The 15,000-nt window shown below is 43.7% G+C and overlaps 1 pseudogene; it reads left to right on the forward strand.

The window, feature by feature from the left end:
* The first annotated feature begins 2,343 nt into the window (after nt 1–2,343).
* Nucleotides 2,344–2,454, forward strand: LOC143277707 (U2 spliceosomal RNA; annotated as a pseudogene).
* Nucleotides 2,455–15,000: the final 12,546 nt, after the last annotated feature.

The following is a 15,000-nucleotide window of genomic DNA, read 5'->3' on the forward strand; positions in this document are numbered from 1 at the left end:
AACAGACACACAGACTGAAGTGCATGATGGTCATCCTTGGCGTGCAGAGGTCAGGGTAGGTCAGTGGTGACAGAAGTGACAATGGGCAGGTGGTGAAGGTCATGACTGGAGTTCACTGAGAGCCACGTGATCACGACAGACTGTCATGCCATGTCTTGTCCATGTACAATACTTTCCTTGGTGAGGTGTGGGGTGAGGGTATGGACACACAGAGAAAAGCAGAGTGTTCTTTCCTTCCTTGTTGTCCAGCTGTGGTCATGGGAGGGAGGAGGCAGAATGGCTCAGACGTTCAGCTGCCGATAATTATAGCCAGTCTGTGATACAGCCAGCCAGTATGTGGTATAGTCTGTGATATAGCCAGTCTGTATAGCCAGTGCGTCGTATAGCCAGTCTGTGGTACAGTCTGTGATATAGCCAGTCTGTAGGTACAGCCAGTCTGTGGTACAGTCTGTGGTATAGCCAGTCTGTGGTATAGTCTGTGATATAGCCAGTCTGTGGTACAGTCTGTGGTATAGCCAGTCTATGGTATAGTCTGTGATATAGCCAGTCTGTGGTATAGTCTGTGATATAGCCAGTCTGTGGTATAGCCAGTCTGTGGTATAGTCTGTGATGTAGCCAGTCTGTGATATAGCCAGTCTGTCAAGGTCTGGGTTTGAATCCCAGTCTCGCCCTCTCCCAAGTCTGACTGGGAAATCAAACTCAAAGTCTAGTCATTCGATCAGACGAAAAAAACCTATGTCCTGTTTGCAGCAGGCACTTGGTGCACTGAAAAAGAACCCATGGCAGCAAGAGGGTTGTCCTGTGGCAACATGATGTGGAAGGAATCCACTACAGTATGTACACACATATACAGCATGAGGGTTGTCCTGTGGCAACATGATGTGGAAGGAATCCACTACAGTATGTACACACATATACAACATGCACTCGAAGCCTGACTAAACGTGGTGGGTTATGCTGCTGGTCAGGCATCTGCCTAGCAGAGTTGGTGTAGCGTATATGGATTTGTCCGAACGCGGTGACGCCTCCTTGAGAAAGTGAACACAAACTGTCAGTTATGACGTCACCACGCATCACAGAACACAAACTGTCAGTTATGACGTCACCACACATCACAGAACACAACCTGTCAGTGATGACGTCACCACGCATCACAGAACACAAACTGTCAGTGATGACGTCACCACGCATCACAAAACACACACTGTCAGCGATGACGTCACCACGCACCACAGAACACAAACTGTCAGTGATGACGTCACCACACACCACAGAACACAAACTGTCAGTGATGACGTCACCACACACCACAGAACACAAACTGTCAGTGATGACGTCACCACACACCACAGAACACAAACTGTCAGTGATGACGTCACCACACACCACAGAACACAAACTGTCAGTGATGACGTCACCACACACCACAGAACACAAACTGTCAGTGATGACGTCACCACACACCACAGAACACAAACTGTCAGTGATGACGTCACCACACACCACAGAACACAAACTGGTGGCAGTGCTTCCGCTGTCTTTGTCGCAGGAGCCTGGGACTGTGAGGGAGAGAGAACCGTGTGGAAGAGAAAGAGGGGGGTGGGGTGGGAGACTGAGGATGGGAGAGAGAGAGAGAGAGAGAGAGAGAGAGAGAGACAGAGAGAGAGATGAATTATCGTCAACGTTGGACTGACTGTTGGTGTCATAACTCCAACCAGCACACTAACAGTAAGATATGAATCCATGTTGATCACGAAACGTGAAAGGGTTAATTTTCACTCTTTTTATTTATTTATTTATTCATTTATTTTTTTTACTGGGGACTTTCTTGATACTGTGTTTGAACAATGATGTTGTCACTGCTCCTCTAACATGAACTGTGTTTGAATAATGATGTTGTCATTGCTCCTCTAACATGAACTGTGTTTGAATAATGATGTTGTCATTGCTCCTCTAACATGAACTGTGTTTGAATAATGATGTTGTCACTGCTCCTCTAACATGAATTGTATATGAATAATGATGTTGTCACTGCTCCTCTAACATGAACTGTAGATGAACAATGATGTTGTCACTAACATGAACTGTATATGAACAATGATGCTGTCACTAACATGAACTATATATGAATAATGATGTTGTCACTAACATGAACTGTATATGAACAATGATTTGTCATTGCTCCTCTAACATGAATTGTATATGAACGACTTTTTCTGTCCTTTCTTTTGCAAAGACCTGTGTGTGGTGTACTTTGTTCTCATGCATTTATCATCATCATCATTATCATCTTCATCATCATCATCATCATTATCATCATCATAACAATAATAACCATCATCTATCGCTTCTCGGCCTTTTGGCTAAGATCAAAGTGTAGTATCTGTTCTTATCAGCTTAATACTACTAATACTACTACTACTACTAATACTAATAATAATAATAATAAGAATAAGAAGAAGAAGAAGAAGAAGAAGAATGATGATGATGATGATGATAATAACAACAACGACAACAATCATCATCATCATCGTTATTATTATTATTATTATTATTATTATTATTATTATGACTACTACTATCATCGTTAATAACAGTAGTAGTAGTTTCATTGTTGTTATCATTTTATTATCATTAGCATCACCATCATCATCACCTTCATCATCATTTTCCATATGTTTAACCATGTATTCATTCATTTATCAAATGATAATTTTCGTTTGTATATTTATTTATGAAGGCATCTTGCTACAGCACATATTCTTGAAGCTCTGTGCACTTTGTTTGTCCTTGTTCATAATCATTTTACGTTTTGAATACATTTAACAACTACCTTATATTTTGAATAACGTCATATCATCATTATAAGGTTATCTTACCTGCTGATGTCAGAAAAAGGGCAAAGGTCACAAGCAGGAATGACGTCATAGCTGCCATCATGGATTAGTCGTTTCTGTTGAAAGTTGTATGGTCACCTTAACTGAATAAACACAGCTTTTAAATTTATTTTATTTATTATTATTATTAATTTTTTTTTAGAACAGTTCAAGACAGATTGTCTCTACTGGCAGCCTCGGACTATCTACGACAGAGAAAGCAGCGTTTGGATAAAGGTTACCACCCTGAACTACAATTATAGTCCACCGTGTCGGAATTCCTTTAACCTGCGGAATCAGAACGGTCAACGTCAAGGCCACATGGCACGGGGATTCTCTTGGCTGTCAGTCCGGGAAGGGCGAAAAGTGACCAGCTCCGATGACGCCAAACTACTTTCTGACGCGTTGGTCTGTGTTACTCCACCATTTAAAGCCGCCTCCTCCGCCGTCACTGGCTGCTGTTCAAGGCCGTCTCCCGGTCAGCCCTCACCAATCACCGTCTTCACAGACTACCTCCCACACAAATCACTGTCTTCACAGATTACCTCCCACACCAATCACCGTCTTAACAGACTATTTCACACACCAGTCACCGTCTTCACAGACTATCTCCCACACCAATCACCGTCTTCACAGACTATCTCCCACACCAATCACCGTCTTCACAGACTACCTTCCTCACCAATCACCGTCTTCACAGACTATCTCCCACACCAATCACCGTCTTTACAGACTATCTTCCACACCAATCACCGTCTTCACAGACTATCTCCCACACCAATCATTGTCTCCACAGACTATCACCCACACCAATCACCATCTTCACAGACTATCTCCCACACCAATCACCGTCTTCACAGACTATCTCCCACACCAATCACCGTCTTCACAGACTATCTCCCACACCAATCACCATCTTCACAGACTATCTCCCACACCAATCACCATCTTCACAGACAATCTGGATCGGTCTTCGATGAAAAGTAGTCATGTTCTGTTCTCTCTCTCTCTCCCTCTCTCTCTCTGTTTGTGTGTGTGTGTGTGTGTGTGTGTGTGTGTGTGTGTGTGTGTGTGTAGTTATTTTGTACTGTGTTATGCTGTCCTTTGTTGTGCTGTGTCTCGTTTTTTGTGTCGTGTCAAACTGTGCTGTACTGTGCTGTGCTGTGTCATGTCAAACTGTGCTGTACTGTGCTGTGTCGTGTCAAACTGTACTGTGCTGTGCTGTGTCGTGTCAAACTGTGCTGTACTGTGCTGTGTCGTGTCAAACTGTACTGTGCTGTGCTGTGTCGTGTCAAACTGTGCTGTACTGTGCTGTGTCGTGTCAAACTGTGCTGTACTGTGCTGTGTCGTGTCAATCTGTACTGTGCTATGATATGCTGTCATGCCGTGTTGTGCTGTGCTGTGCTGTACTGTGTTGTGCTGTGCTGTACTGTGTTGTGTTGTGCTGTGCTGTGATATGCTGTCATGCCGTGTTGTGCTGTGCTGTGCTGTTATTCTGTGCTGTGCCGTGTCGTGCTGTGCTGTACTGTGTTGTGCTGTGCTGTGCTGTGTCGTGCTGTACTGTGCTGTGTTGTGCTGTGTTATGGTGTGCTGTGCTGTGCTGTGCTGTGCTGTACTGTACTGTACTGTGCTGTGCTGTGCTGTGTCGTGCTGTACTGTGCTGTGCTGTGCTGTGTCGTGCTGTACTGTGCTGTGTTGTGCTGTGTTATGGTGTGCTGTGCTGTGCTGTGCTGTGCTGTACTGTACTGTGCTGTGCTGTGCTGTGTCGTGCTGTACTGTGCTGTGTTATGGTGTGCTGTGCTGTCATTACGTATTGTGCTGTGTCGTGCTTTGCTGTACTGTGCTATGCTGTCCTCAGTGTGCTGTGCTATGCTATGCTATGCTATGATATGCTATGCTATGCTATGCTATGCTGTCACTACGTGTTGTGCTGTGTCGTGCTTTGCTGTACTGTGCTGTGCTATGCTATGCTATGTTGTACTGTGCTGTGCTATGCTATGCTGTGCTGTGCTGTGCTGTACTGTCATTCCGTGTTGTGCTATGCTGTGCTGTGCTATGCTGTGCTGCTGTGCTGTGCTGTGCTGTGCTATGCTGTGCTGTGCTGTGCTGTGCTGTGCTATGCTATGCTGTGCTCTGTGCTATGCTGTGCTGTGCTGTGCTGTGCTCTGCTGTGCTCTGCTGTGTTGTGCTGTCCTGTGCTGTACTTTGTTGTGTTGTCCTGTGCTGTGCTGTGCTGTGCTGTACTGTACTGTGCCGTGGTGTGCTGTCATGCTGCGTTGTGCTGTGAAGTGCTGTGTCGTACTGTATCGTCTCGTCTTTTGTCGTAACGTGGTATGGTACGGTCTGGTATAGTGAGGTATGGTACGGTCTGGTATAGTGAGGTATGGTATAATGAGGTACGGTATGGTATAGTGAGGTACGGTATGGTATAGTGAGGTATGGTACGGTCTGGTATAGTGAGGTATGGTACGGTCTGGTATAGTGAGGTATGGTATAATGAGGTACGGTATGGTATAGTGAGGTACGGTATGGTATAGTGAGGTATGGTACGGTATGGTATAGTGAGGTACGGTATGGTATAGTGAGGTATGGTACGGTATGGTATAGTGAGGTATGGTACGGTATGGTATAGTGAGGTATGGTACGGTCTGGTATAGTGAGGTATGGTACGGTCTGGTATAATGAGGTACGGTATGGTATAGTGAGGTACGGTCTGGTATAGTGAGGTATGGTACTGTCTGGTATAGTGAGGTATGGTACGGTCTGGTATAATGAGGTACGGTATGGTATAGTGAGGTACGGTATGGTATAGTGAGGTATGGTACGGTATGGTATAGTGAGGTACGGTATGGTATAGTGAGGTATGGTACGGTCTGGTATAGTGAGGTATGGTACGGTCTGGTATAGTGAGGTACGGTATGGTATAGTGAGGTACGGTATGGTATAGTGAGGTATGGTACGGTATGGTATAGTGAGGTACGGTATGGTATAGTGAGGTATGGTATGGTATAGTGAGGTACGGTATGGTATAGTGAGGTATGGTATGGTATAGTGAGGTACGGTATGGTATAGTGAGGTATGGTACGGTATGGTATAGTGAGGTACGGTATGGTATAGTGAGGTACGGTATGGTATAGTGAGGAATGGTACGGTCTGGTATAGTGAGGTACGATATGGTATAGTGAGGTACGGTCTGGTATAGTGAGGTACGATATGGTATAGTGAGGTACGGTCTGGTATAGTGAGGTACGATATGGTATAGTGAGGTACGGTACGGTCTGGTATAGTGAGGAATGGTACGGTCTGGTATAGTGAGGTATGGTATGGTATAGTGAGGTATGGTACGGTCTGGTATAGTGAGGTACGGTATGGTATAGTGAGGAATGGTACGGTCTGGTATAGTGAGGTACGGTATGGTATAGTGAGGTACGGTATGGTATAGTGAGGTACGGTACGGTCTGGTATAGTGAGGAATGGTACGGTATGATATGGTATGGTGTGGTGTGGTGTGGTATGATATGGTATGGTGTGGTATGGTATGGTATGGTATGGTATGGTATGGTATGGTGTAGTATGGTATGGTGAGGTATGGTATGGTATGGTGAGGTATGGTGAGGTATGGTATGGTACGGTATGGTGTGGTGTGGTATGGTATGGTACGGTATGGTATGGCACGGTATGGTGTGGTGTGGTATGGTATGGTATGGCACGGTATGGTACGGTATGGTATGGTACGGTGGTTAGTAAATTGATATACAAGAGAGAGATGGGAATTAATTAAATCAGACAGAAATAGTTCTTTATCAAAAAGAGAAAAAAAAAACTTCTATAATTGGGGTACTTTAATGTCACGTTTTGCCCAAGTGAAGCAGATTGGTAAATGATCACTACATCCAAAAGCAGGTAAGCATAATTCTATTATATTGTTAACAGAGGAAGCATAAATATGTTCAATCAGAGTAGCAGTAGTAGAACTAACCCTTGTAGGTTTGTTATTAAGCTGAAATAAATCAAATGATTCATAAATTTGTGTCCAAACATTATTAGATTTCATTAAATCAATATTAAAGTCACCCATTGAGATAATTCATCAGATACTAACGAAACATCATCCATCATATTTGTAAATCTACCTGTCCAATCTGCACGTTCAGCGGGGTTTCTATATATAAAGCCTAACACAAGTGGTTTTGATCTTTTCAGACGAACTTCTATCCACACGATGGTTCTCTAGTGCTTCACGTCTTAAAATGAATGTCTGGTGAATGTACACAAGCAGACCTGTTTCTTTTGGACTGACTGGATCTTTGCGAATAAAGTGGTAATTTTGCATTGCAAGTTCTGAGTCAGATGTGTGTTCAGGTAACTTAGATTCCGTGAAACCAAATATGTGAAAGCTTTTTCCAGAATTACATAGAACATGGGATACATCACTCAATTTGTTTATCACATGGTTTACATTATACATCATTCATTTGTTTATCACATGATTTACATTATACATCACTCAATTTGTTTATCACATGGTATACATTATACATCACTCAATTTGTTTATCACATGGTTTACATTTAGATGCCCAACCTTCAAGCCATCTTCCAGTGGCCAAAGAGAGAGAGAGAGAGAGAGAGAGAGAGAGAGAGAGAGAGAGAGAGAAGGTGGAGGTACAACAACGGTATGAGGTATGTATGGTATGAGGGTGGGTGGATGGGAGGGAGGTTAAGAGTGACCATCCATCAGAGGTCACGTCAGACTGCCTGCCCCCACAGCACCGCCCCAACCCCAAGCTTAGTGGAGGAAGCCGACGTGTGTGTGTCTGTCAGTGTGTGTGTGTGATTCGTGACGGGGAGTCCTGTGTCCGTGCTAGGTGCCGGACAGGTCAGGGCTATAACTGTCACCCCACCCCCTCCACCAACACCACCCGGTCACGCCCACACTTCTTTATCTTCCCTCCTCTTCAGCACATCCACCGTTCCGCTTTTGTAACACACACACACTTCTTCATCCTCCCTCTTCAGCACATCCACCGTTCCGCTTTTGTAACACACACACACTTCTTCATCCTCCCTCTTCAGCACATCCACCGTTCCCCTTTTGTAACACACACACACACACACTTCTTCATCCTCCCTCTTCAGCACATCCACCGTTCCGCTTTTGTAACACACACACACACACACACACACACACTTCTTCATCCTCCCTCTTCAGCACATCCACCGTTCCCCTTTTGTAACACACACACACACACACTTCTTCATCCTCCCTCTTCAGCACATCCACCGTTCCGCTTTTGTAACACACACACACTTCTTCATCCTCCCTCTTCAGCACATCCACCGTTCCCCTTTTGTAACACACACACACTTCTTCATCCTCCCTCTTCAGCACATCCACCGTTCCGCTTTTGTAACACACACACACACACACTTCTTCATCCTCCCTCTTCAGCACATCCACCGTTCCGCTTTTGTAACACACACACACACACACACACACACACACACACAACAACAACAACAACAAAGCGCGAGCGTGCCAGAACACTTACATGCGAACATACGTACGCATAGGCACGCGCACACACGCTGACCCTCAGTACATACGTACTAGTGTGTACAGTAAGAACAATCTCTCTCTCAGTTTGATTTATGTTGTTTTTTCTTTCTGTTCCATTTTATTTGTTTTGCACCAATTTTGCTCTGATTTGTACCAACAATGTCACTAGAGCTTTACAGCTAATGAATTAAACATTTCAGTGTTCAGTGCTCTCTCTCTCTCTCTCTCTCTCTCTCTCTCTCTCTCTCTCTGTGCAGACCCTCCAACCCACATACATCAGTCGGCATGGAAGTAATACAACAGACTGTTTGTAAGTACTTTATTACAATGTTTTACATTTTCTCAAGTCTTTCTACACTGCAGGTAATATTTGTAGTATAAAGTAAACATCTACTGGACCATTACATATCCAAAGAAACAGAAATAGGACAAAAAACAACCTTTGATCACTACGAAGGTTCACACACTTGATAATGGAAGAGAGGGGAGGAGAGAGAGAGAGAGAGAGAGAGAGAGAGAGAGAGAGAGAGAGAGAGAGAGAGAGAGAGAGAGAGGAGAGAGAATCAATCAATAATCAAGGAATTCACGGTTTTAAGACAAAAGCAAATCACACACACACACACACACACACACACACACACACACACACACACACACATGCACATGCACATTAACATCACCAGTACCATCACTCCACTTCCACAGCAAACACTAACTTGAACCACTCTCACCACCACCATCACAACCACCGCCATCACAACCACCGCCATCACAACCGCCGCCATCACAACCACCGCCATCACAACCACCGCCATCACAACCAAGAAAACACAACGTCCCTCCAAAGAACCAGCACCTATGCGGTCCAGATAAGCACCACCATCTTCAACCCCCCATGCCTCCTCTCCAACTGAGGACCCCCCCGACCCCTCTATACCACCAACAGTCACCACGCTATCATCAGTACCGGCAACAGTCACCACGCTATCAGTACCACCAACAGTCACCACGCTATCATCAGTACCGGCAACAGTCACCACGCTATCATCAGTACCACCAACAGTCACCACGCTATCATCAGTACCGGCAACAGTCACCACGCTATCATCAGTACCACCAACAGTCACCACGCTATCATCAGTACCACCAACAGTCACCACGCTATCATCAGTACCACCAACAGTCACCACGCTATCAGTACCACCAACAGTCACCACGCTATCATCAGTACCACCAACAGTCACCACGCTATCAGTACCGGCAACAGTCACCACGCTATCATCAGTACCACCAACAGTCACCACGCTATCATCAGTACCACCAACAGTCACCACGCTATCAGTACCACCAACAGTCACCACGCTATCAGTACCACCAACAGTCACCACGCTATCAGTACCGGCAACAGTCACCACGCTATCATCAGTACCACCAACAGTCACCACGCTATCATCAGTACCACCAACAGTCACCACGCTATCAGTACCACCAACAGTCACCACGCTATCATCAGTACCACCAACAGTCACCACGCTATCATCAGTACCACCAACAGTCATCAGTACCACCAACAGTCACCACGCTATCATCAGTACCACCAACAGTCACCACGCTATCATCAGTACCACCAACAGTCATCAGTACCACCAACAGTCACCACGCTATCAGTACCACCAACAGTCACCACGCTATCATCAGTACCACCAACAGTCATCAGTACCACCAACAGTCACCACGCTATCATCAGTACCACCAACAGTCACCACGCTATCAGTACCACCAACAGTCACCACGCTATCGTCAGTACCACCAACAGTCACCACGCTATCATCAGTACCACCAACAGTCACCACGCTATCATCAGTACCACCAACAGTCACCACGCTATCAGTACCACCAACAGTCACCACGCTATCGTCAGTACCAGCAACAGTCACCACGCTATCAGTACCAGCAACAGTCACCACGCTATCGTCAGTACCACCAACAGTCACCACGCTATCATCAGTACCGGCAACAGTCACCACGCTATCATCAGTACCACCAACAGTCACCACGCTATCAGTACCAGCAACAGTCACCACGCTATCATCAGTACCACCAACAGTCACCACGCTATCATCAGTACCAGCAACAGTCATCACGCTATCATCATTACCACCAACAGTCACCACGCTATCAGTACCAGCAACAGTCACCACGCTATCGTCAGTACCAGCAACAGTCACCACGCTATCATCAGTACCACCAACAGTCACCACGCTATCATCAGTACCGGCAACAGTCACCACGCTATCATCAGTACCACCAACAGTCACCACGCTATCATCAGTACCGGCAACAGTCACCACGCTATCAGTACCACCAACAGTCACCACGCTATCATCAGTACCACCAACAGTCACCACGCTATCATCAGTACCACCAACAGTCACCACGCTATCAGTACCAGCAACAGTCACCACGCTATCATCAGTACACCAACAGTCACCACGCTATCATCAGTACCACCAACAGTCACCACGCTATCATCAGTACCAGCAACAGTCACCACGCTATCAGTACCACCAACAGTCACCACGCTATCATCAGTACCACCAACAGTCACCACGCTATCATCAGTACCACCAACAGTCACCACGCTATCAGTACCACCAACAGTCACCACGCTATCATCAGTACCACCAACAGTCACCACGCTATCGTCAGTACCACCAACAGTCACCACGCTATCATCAGTACCACCAACAGTCACCACGCTATCAGTACCACCAACAGTCACCACGCTATCATCAGTACCACCAACAGTCACCACGCTATCGTCAGTACCACCAACAGTCACCACGCTATCAGTACCACCAACAGTCACCACGCTATCATCAGTACACCAACAGTCACCACGCTATCATCAGTACCAGCAACAGTCACCACGCTATCATCAGTACCACCAACAGTCACCACGCTATCATCAGTACCAGCAACAGTCACCACGCTATCAGTACCAGCAACAGTCACCACGCTATCATCAGTACCACCAACAGTCACCACGCTATCATCAGTACCAGCAACAGTCATCACGCTATCATCATTACCACCAACAGTCACCACGCTATCAGTACCAGCAACAGTCACCACGCTATCATCAGTACCACCAACAGTCACCACGCTATCATCAGTACCGGCAACAGTCACCACGCTATCATCAGTACCACCAACAGTCACCACGCTATCAGTACCGGCAACAGTCACCACGCTATCATCAGTACCACCAACAGTCACCACGCTATCATCAGTACCACCAACAGTCACCACGCTATCATCAGTACCGGCAAGACCAATAACCGTGATTCTAACACATTAAACGTGCTGGTTATCAGCTTAAGAAATAAAGCAACATAGTGTGATTTTAAGAAGGAAAAACAACAACCAAAAAATCCCCAAACACACACCTCATTTTGTCCTGCGTCTGAGCATGGCTGTGGGGTAAAAACAAATGTCTCATTAAAACAATGTCCAACAAATGTCTCATTAAAACAATGTCCAACAAATGTCTCATTAAAACAATGTCCAACAAATGTCTCATTAAAACAATGTCCAACAAATGTCTCATTAAAACAATGTCCAACAAATGTCTCATTAAAACAATGTCCAACAAATGTCTCATTAAAACAATGTCCAACAAATGTCTCATTAAATCAATGTCCAACAAATGTCTCATTAAATCAATGTCCAACAAATGTCTCATTAAAACAATGTCCAACAAATGTCTCATTAAAACAATGTCCAACAAATGTCTCATTAAATCAATGTCCAACAAATGTCTCATTAAAACAATGTCCAACAAATGTCTCATTAAAACAATGTCCAACAAATGTCTCATTAAAACAATGTCCAACAAATGTCTCATTAAATCAATGTCCAACAAATGTCTCATTAAAACAATGTCCAACAAATGTCTCATTAAAACAATGTCCAACAAATGTCTCATTAAAACAATGTCCAACAAATGTCTCATTAAAACAATGTCCAACAAATGTCTCATTAAAACAATGTCCAACAAATGTCTCATTAAAACAATGTCCAACAAATGTCTCATTAAAACAATGTCCAAGATCCTACATATACAAATGTCTCGTGAAAACAATGTCCAAGTTCCTACATATACAAATGTCTCATGAAAACAATGTCCAAGTTCCTATATATAAAAACAAATGTCTCATGAAAACAATGTCCAAGTTCCTACATATAAAAACAAATGTCTCATGAAAACAATGTCCAAGTTCCTATATATAAAAACAAATGTCTCATGAAAACAATGTCCAAAATCCTACATATACAAACAAATGTCATATAAAAACAAATGTCTCATTAAAACAATGTCCAAGATCCTACATATACAAACAAATGTCTCATAAAAACAGATCCTACATATACAAACAAATGTCTCATAAAAACAAATTCCAAGATCCTACATATACAAACAAATGTCTCATAAAAACAGATCCTACATATACAAACAAATGTCTCATAAAAACAAAGTCCAAGATCCTACATATACAAACAAATGTCTCATAAAAACAAAGTCCAAGATCCTACATACACAAACAAATGTCTCATAAAAACAATGTCCAAGATCCTACATATACAAACATGTCATATACAAACAAATGTCTCATAAAAAAGTTCCAGGTTCCTACAAAAACAGGAACGGCGAGGAAAGGGAACAAACTCCTACATTGTTTTTTCTGGATGTGTCCACACATAATTTGGGAGAAAAAACTGTATATTCTGCAGTGTTTTTTTCCGCACCAGTATGACGCGGAAGCATGTGTGGCTGTAAACTGGCCAGGGTTTAAAGGGTTAATGATGACCTGTCCGCGTCTTGTGCCTGGCTTGACCTATGTCTCAGCGTGACAGACGGTCACTTTGTCGCTTAGGGTTTACAGGATCGTGTATGGTTTTACGTGGGGGATCGTGTCTGGGTCCGGGGTCAGTGGAATCAAGGGTTGGTGATTTATGTGCATCGTGTTAACCCAGGTTCGTAGCTCGTAATGATGTTGCTGTTGCTGTTGTTGTTGTTGGTGGTGGTGGTGGTGGTGTCTTTTAATTCTTGTTGCTCCAGTTGTTGTTCTTGTTCTTCTTCATTTTTTTCTTTCCCGTCTTCTTCCTCCTTGATATGACGCATGTCTGTCACAACACATGGCTATCTGTATGTCTGTGTGTGTCAGCTTGTCACAACTCATTGCCATCTGTGTGTGTCAGCTTCTTACAACTCATGGCTATCTGTATGTCTGTGTGTCAGTTTGTCACATCTCATGGCTATCTGTATGTCTGTGTGTGTCAGCTTGTTACAACTCATGGCTATCTGTATGTCTGTGTGTCAGTTTGTCACAACTCATGGCTATCTGTATGTCTGTGTGTGTGTTACATCTCATGACTATCTGTATGTCTGTGTGTCAGCTTGTTACATCTCATGACTATCTGTATGTCTGTGTGTCAGCTTGTTACATCTCATGACTATCTGTATGTCTGTGTGTGTCAGCTTGTTACATCTCATGGCTAGAAGTATGTCTGTGTGTGAGCTTCTTACAACTCATGGCTATCTGTATGTCTGTGTGTGTCAGTTTGTCACAACGCATGGCTATCTGTATGTCTGTGTGTCAGCTTGTCACATCTCATGGCTATCTGTATGTCTGTGTGTCAGCTTGTCACAGCTCATGGATATCTATGTCTGTGTGTCAGCTTGTCACATCTCATGGCTATCTGTATGTCTGTGTGTCAGCTTGTCACAGCTCATGGATATCTGTATGTCTGTGTGTCAGCTTGTCACAACTCATGGCTATCTGTATGTCTGTGTGTCAGCTTCTTACGACTCATGGCTATCTGTATGTCTGTGTGTCAGCTTCTTACAACTCATGGCTATCTGTATGTCTGTGTGTGTCAGCTGAAAGGCAAAACGGCAATATTTCATTCAAAGCTGATCGGACTAAAAACATGGACAAATGAACGAACTTATTACTGCGATTTAAAAAAAAAAAAAAAAAAAAAAAAAAAGAAGAAGAGGGTAATGGTGATTATGACGTAGAAGAATGATTATGATAACGAAGAAGAAGAATGATGATGGTGATGATGATGATGATGATGATGAAAAAGAAGAAGAGGAAGAAGATGATGATGAAGAAGAATGATTATGATGATGATCATGAAGAAGAAGAAGAAGAAGAAGAAGAAGAAGAAGAAGAAGAATGATTATAAAGAAGAAGAAGAATGATTATAAAGAAGAAGAAGAATGATGAAGAAGAAGAAGAAGAAGAAGAAGAAGAAGAAGAAGAAGAAGAAGAAGAAGAAGAAGAAGAAGAAGAAGAAGAAGGAGGAGGCGTCAATAGTAAGAGTCCAATGACTATTGAAGATCAACACGGAATTGTCATTCGTATTGATCCAGGGTTCACCAACTACAAGGTAAAAAGAAATAATGTAAGGAACATCAGTGTTACATATTGGGTTCACCAACTACAAGGTAAAAAGAAATAATGTAAGAATCATCAGTGTTACATAGTGGAGAATA

The sequence above is a fragment of the Babylonia areolata genome, chromosome 34 (assembly GCF_041734735.1).
Source record: "Babylonia areolata isolate BAREFJ2019XMU chromosome 34, ASM4173473v1, whole genome shotgun sequence".
Classification (NCBI taxonomy): domain Eukaryota; kingdom Metazoa; phylum Mollusca; class Gastropoda; order Neogastropoda; family Buccinidae; genus Babylonia; species Babylonia areolata.